Genomic DNA, 6,490 nt, shown 5'->3' with positions numbered 1-6,490 from the left:
TGTTGTTTATCCCCACTGGTTTTTACAATTTTTTTACCTCCTCTTCCACATGACTCTCTGAACCTTAAGGGGAGGGGTTTTATAAAGACATCCCATTTAGAACTGAGTGTTCCAAGGTCTCTTACTTTCTGGGTATTGTCTAGTTGTGGATCTCTGTATTAGTTCCCATCTCCTGTAGGAGGAAGCTTCACTAATGTTGCATGACCAAGACACTGATCTATGAATCATCAGAATGTCATTAGGATTCATATTATTGCTGTACTCCCTTAGCAGAACAGTAGTAGTTGGTTTTCCCTTAGGTCCATGGCCTGTCTAGTCTCAGGTACTTTTCTTTAAAAACAACAACAACAAAAACAAAAACAAAAAACCCACCAACAACATAATTCTTTGTTTGTTCTTTGGGAGTTTCACATCATGTACCCCAACCCCACTCATTTCCCAGTTCCTCCATATATGTCCCTCAACTCTGCAGCGTGCCCCCCAAAGAAACTTCTCCAATTAATTAAACAAACAGAACAGAACAAGCAAATAAAAACCACCTCTCTTCTCTGTCTTTCTGACCTCTTCATTCATCCAAGTAGCATCGGGAGCTGCAGTGTGTCACACAGTATACCTTTTTGTCCATTCAGTGCCACCCACAAAAAAATTCATTGCAATGAGTCATTTGTTGTTCTTTTGTTTAACTGTTGCTGCCCTTTAAGTCACTGCTGTCTGAATCAGCAACTGCAACTCTGCTGCAGTTAGGCGCGAGAGCCAAAGCCTGGGCCTGAGGGAATTCTGTTCCCTCAGGCTCCAACTCTTTCAAAGCTGTGAAGGGATCTTAACTAAGCCTCTTTCCCTCGAAAGAACTTAAAATTCAAAGGTTAAGGTGAAAATTTGCTCTTCAGAGAGGCTAAATAGCAACTTGCTCATCTCCTCTCCTTGGTTGAATCTTCCAAAAAGCCCCTGTGCTTCTCCTCACCCGTCCTCGAAAACCTTTCTCTACCTGGCTCTTCCCTACCACTTCCTGTCAGCTAGTAGATGATGCAGCCTCCTGACCACAGGTTTTATTTAATCAAACACATCTTTGCATCATTAAACAAATGTTCCAGATCATAAACAAAGTAACACACCTTAAAATAATATTCTACAACAGTCATTGGTCTGGTTCAAGGCTTCTGGTACACCATCAATACTGGACCCTCACCAAAACAACTCTCAGTAGTTTTAATTAATATCCTGCTATTGCCCCAGTCATGGAGATCCTGTGCTTTTCATTCCTCATGATCAGTCTGTTTGTGCTCTCCAGCAGGTCATATATGGGATAGACACTAGGGTGGTCCAACCCAAGGCCCAGGATGTGGATCTGGGTGGTAGCTGAGCTAGTTGGTTTAGGCCACTGGAACCAGGCCCCTCAGATAAGGGCCAGAGCCAGCTCTCCTAGGTTGTTGTGAGGGGTGAGACCATCCCTCCCAAGCACAGGGCCAGCTGTCTCAGGGACAGTGAGGGACTTAGCTGGCTCAGCGCAGTCCTCTTATTTCAACCTGCATGGTTCCTATATCCCCCTATGGCAGCACAGGTCATGGACATCATCACAGAACCCCAGCTACAGTAGGACCCCAGACCCAGACATGGTCCTTGGTAACAGCACAGGCTTGGATATCACCATTGCCCAGGTGGCAGCACAGGCCACTCAGATTGGCATGACTCCAGTAGCAGCATGACCCTCAGACACCAACATGCCCCCAGGTGGTAGCCCAGACCCCTGGTATCTTCATGGTCTTCATTGGTATCAGGAACCACACTGGCTATGGTAGGGCCACAAACCCAGACATGGCTCCACCCTGCATTTCAGGCTTTGTCTTCACAGTGGCACTGGTGGCAGCACAGACCATCCAGATTAGCATAGCCCTGGTGCCAACATAGTCATCACAACAACATGGACTTAGGTGTCTGATCAGATCCAGGTCATCCACATGGTCTTCATTGACCACTGAAGCGAAGAAAATCAACAGAGATCCTGGGTTCTGGAAGGCCAAAGACCCAGACATGGCCCTCTGCAGAAGCTCCAGCCCAGACATAATCATGTCCCCTGGCGGCAGCACAGGTCACTCAGATCAACATGGCACAGTGGGCAGAATTACCTTCGGATACCAAATGGTGATGGCCCAGAACCTGGGCATTCCTGTGGCCTTGGTGGCAACATGGGTTATGGATGTTAACAAACACCAGCTGCAGTAGGACCACAAACCCAGACATGGCCCTAGGCAGCAGCTCAGGCCTGGATATTACCCTGGTCAGGGTGGGAAGCAGGCTGCCACCATCAGCCCATTCCTCACTGCCCTTACTTATTCAGAACTGCGTATGAACCATTCTGCCTTTCTTTCTTTGCCATATACTTGTTCATCATAATGGCATCCACCTGTCTGGTTTTCAGAATTTTGAAGTCCAGCCTCTTAAATTCCTTCCCAGGGGCCCAGGAAACACACTATAAATGGTGTGGAAAATGAATCTGGATACTGCAAGCTCTTTTTTCCATTAACTTTATTCCTCTATGACAAGACTCTATCTATACAGCTTCAGCTCTGTCCTCACATTCAGCTCCTCTCTGTGTCCAGTTTTTCTGTCCTCATAGTTTTAGTAAACTTCTATGCTTTTGACCTCATCTTCACCCACCTCTGTTCCTTCATTGTTGTCCATCTATCCTTCCTAGCTTCTTACTACAGGCTCTCAATAAACTCTACAAGCGCTTTACCCTCTACCAAATCTCTGTCTTCCTCTTTTCTCTCTGGCCAAGTTTTGTGTCTGCCTCTGGAATTCTGCTCCAGTCCTTACTGCACCTGGTTATGCAAAAACCTCCTTTGTTCTCAGTCAATTTCTCTGGAAAGCGATTAGGCCTGAAGGCAAGGGATGGTCTGAGATTCATTTGCACAAGAAGCAAAGTTACACATCTACAGTCTGCTTTTCTCAGAGGCTCAGTGGAGGAGTTACTTAGAGGTTCAGCCGGTCTGAGAAGCTGAACTGTTTTCCAAATGGTCTAGCAATATATGGGACCACAAGAAATTCACAGCAAGGCACAGCTAAATATTAAAGCTGTATAACACCAAATATTCTGTGATAAATGGCTTCCCATTTGATGGACCCCTGGTCAGTAAAAGTAGAGCTTTTTAATACACAACTGAATATGATATATTCTCTTAGCTCACAAGACCTGGTAATGCTAGGTACAGGGTAGGCTTATGGATGCATTCAGGCAAGCCAGGCTGTGAGGACCCAGCCTGCCCCATGGGTGTCTTTCACCCACCTGAGCAGCATGGCATCAGGCAGGCCTGTGGATGTCTTTAGTCTCAGGTTCTTGGCCATGGAAGAATGTCAAGCATGTGTTTCATCTCATGGAGTATACCGTAAATCTTGTCAGACAGTAATTAGTTACTTCCATACCATTTTTGCCACTATTGCACCAGTGTAGCAAGCAAGCAAGCAGTTTAACATTGTAGATTTAAGAGTTAGTAGCTCAGTTGGGGTTTACCTTCCTCCTCCAGTAACATACAGAGAACCTTCTACTAGTTAGTAGTTGTCAGGGCTCTAGTTAGGCTCCAGCACAACTGCTCCATGTTCAATGAGATATGTAGGCATTGTATTTTACAGCAGGATCTTACCATCAGTTTTTGGAGCACAAACAATAGTTTTGAAAATTGCCTGATTTCTTTAAGGGTTTCCATGGGGACCTAACACAAGAAATCAGACTCCTCATGTTTCTGAGATTGTGTTCTGATTCTATAACAGAACATCAGAGGCTGAGTAATTTATAAAGGAAAGGACTTCATTTGAGCCCATGGCTTAATAGATTGGAAAGTCAAAGACAATAATACCAGCTTATACCAAAAGCTTTATGATAATTTCTCCCATTGTCTCCCTATAGATCTATCATTCATTGCTCACAATTACCTTCCAGTAAAATATTTATTATATTAAGGGACTTCAAAAGGTATTTGTATGATTTGATTGGCTTTTGGAACTCATACAGGAACCTCAAAGGTACTTCACAGATAAGCAGGCTGTGCAATGCCTCACTCTTGTTTCATTTTAATTCAAAATGTTATTACATGAGCATTTACCTCAATTTACACTCCCATTCCATTTTTTCATATGCCATCATGGGTAGCAATGATGTGTTATGTTCTGTAATGTTTTTATCTTTAAAATATATTTTTGTGTGTTTTAAGATTCTCAAATGCTATAGTTCTCATGTTTCTTCTTTCCATAAGCCCATCTTAATGATTCATCATAGGATTTTATGTACACCTAATTAACTGTTTTTCAATGTCCCATAGTGCTTTTAATGGTTATTAAACTTTAAAATTAATTTATTACTACTCAGGTGTCACATCTTACCATACATATTTTCTAATAGAATATTTTTCTGGTTTCTCACTAGTTATTCTTAAAAATACATCATAAATCTATGCGAGATGTGGCTTTAGGCTCAGTTTCCACCCACATTCCTCAGACCACAGTCTTCTACCTTCTGCAGGCAGGAAGGCCTCAGATGAGGGCTCAGGGACCATGGATATTCTTCTGTGCTGGGCCTTGAACACTACTCAAATGGCAAGCCAAAATTCCTTTCATATTGACTATACCATCAGAGAAATGACCGTCACAAGTGGTAAGTACTATGGTACCAAGACAGTGAGTTCTACAATGAACTTAGAGATTGGACATGGGACAAATGCCAATTTCAATCATTAAAACTTTTGGCATCTTAAAGCAAGATGCTGCTGTTGAAGTAAATCAGGATTATAGTCTTGATCTCAAAATTGCTAGTGCAATAATGAAGGCATCACCTCAGGTAGCTGAAGGTAAATTAAATGATCACTTTCCTCTTATGGTATGGCAGAGTGGATCAGGAACCTAGACAACTATAAATGTAAATGAAGTCATTAGCAATAGAGCAATTGAGACCCTAGCATGTCAACTTGGCAACAACAAGCAAGCGCGTCTCAATGAGCATGCTAATACAAGCCAGAACTCCAATGACACTTTCCCCAGAGCCATGCATAGTGCTATTATGGTGGGATTTCACAAGGTCCTGTTACCAGGACTACAAAAGCTGATGATGTGCTCATTGCAAAATCCATAGTTTTCACAGTCATCAAAATTGGGTGAACTCTCACATACAGGATGCTGTTCCACTTAGTCTTTGACCAACATTCAGTGTTTATTTGTACCAAGTCCCATATGCAGTGGCAAGCATAAAAACTGCCCTGGCAAGAATCTCTGAACTCACAGCTGGAGGCACTGATGTTGGAACTGGTTTAAACACCAGGATTCATTTCACAGAAAAGGCTGCAAAAATGGCTACACTAACAGGCCTGTCTTTAAGTAAATTTGAGACTCTGGCTTCTCTTGATGCTCTGGGCAGTTTAGTAAGGCCAGGCACACTTCTGCCAGCAGTCGGATGAAGATAGGAAATGATACTTGTTTTATGCATTCTGGTCCTTGGTAAGGTCTAAGAGAGGTGATCTTGGCTGAAAATGAGCCAGGGAGCAGCATCATGCCAGTAAGTTTAGATCTACTCAATGTGAAGCAATGACTATGGTGGCATCTCATTTCATGGGGAATCACATTGCAGTTAGTGTTGGAAATAGCAACGGACATTTTGATTTGAATATTTTTAAACCCATAATGATTAAGAATGTGTTATACTCAGCAAAGCTACTGTGGGATGCTTTACTTTCCTTCACAGAAAACTGTATGATGGGGATATAATCCAACACAGAAAGGATCTGCAAGCTAAGTAACCAGTCTTTAATGTGAACTATTAATCCTTATATAGGGTATAACAAAACATCAAAGATTTCAAGGAATACACACACACACACACACACACACACACACACAGGATAAACCGTAAAAGAAATAGCTTTGAACTTGGCTGTTTCATGGCAGAGCATGAAAACCCAAGGACATGATGGTTCAAAGTGATTTAAATAAATTTATATTAAAGTAAAATTGCATGAAAAATTTAAAAACACAGCATTAAAAAGTAATTATGAAAGAAAATCCAGAAAAAGAGTGAAAACTGAGTCTGCATGGTGATTCTTCACTATTCCTTGTGCATTCTTATATAACAATCTGGAAATCACGTGTATTTAAGCCACAGACTACTTTCACATGAACACTGATCTTTCATTAGTCTCTTTATTTTTTTTTTTTTAGAACTTGTTTTGTTATTTACTAGTACAATTGGCAGTTGGACAATTTTATATCAAATATTCCTTTTGGGGTTGGGGATTTTGCTCAATGGTAGAGCGCTTGCCTAGCAAGCCCAAGGCCGTGGGTTAGGTCCTCAGCTCAAAACAAAAATATTCCCTTTGACTGTAAAATTCTAAGTTTTTCTTTTTTATTAGTACTTTAAATAGAATGATCAGAAAATAAAAATTTTGTCTTAATACCATTTTGAACCTGCTGTGTAGTGGGTAGCCATTCCAGCCTTGGCCTGGAAGTTCTA

General features: G+C 41.8%; 1 pseudogene; it reads left to right on the top strand.

Annotated features, from left to right (window-relative positions):
• Positions 1 to 4,545: 4,545 nt before the first annotated feature.
• Positions 4,546 to 5,886, top strand: LOC118574689 (annotated as a pseudogene).
• Positions 5,887 to 6,490: the final 604 nt, after the last annotated feature.

Source organism: Onychomys torridus, chromosome X (genome assembly GCF_903995425.1).
Source record: "Onychomys torridus chromosome X, mOncTor1.1, whole genome shotgun sequence".
NCBI lineage: Eukaryota > Metazoa > Chordata > Mammalia > Rodentia > Cricetidae > Onychomys > Onychomys torridus.
The sequence above is the reverse complement of the archived record's forward strand: the minus strand, read 5'-3'. Positions and strand labels throughout refer to the sequence as shown.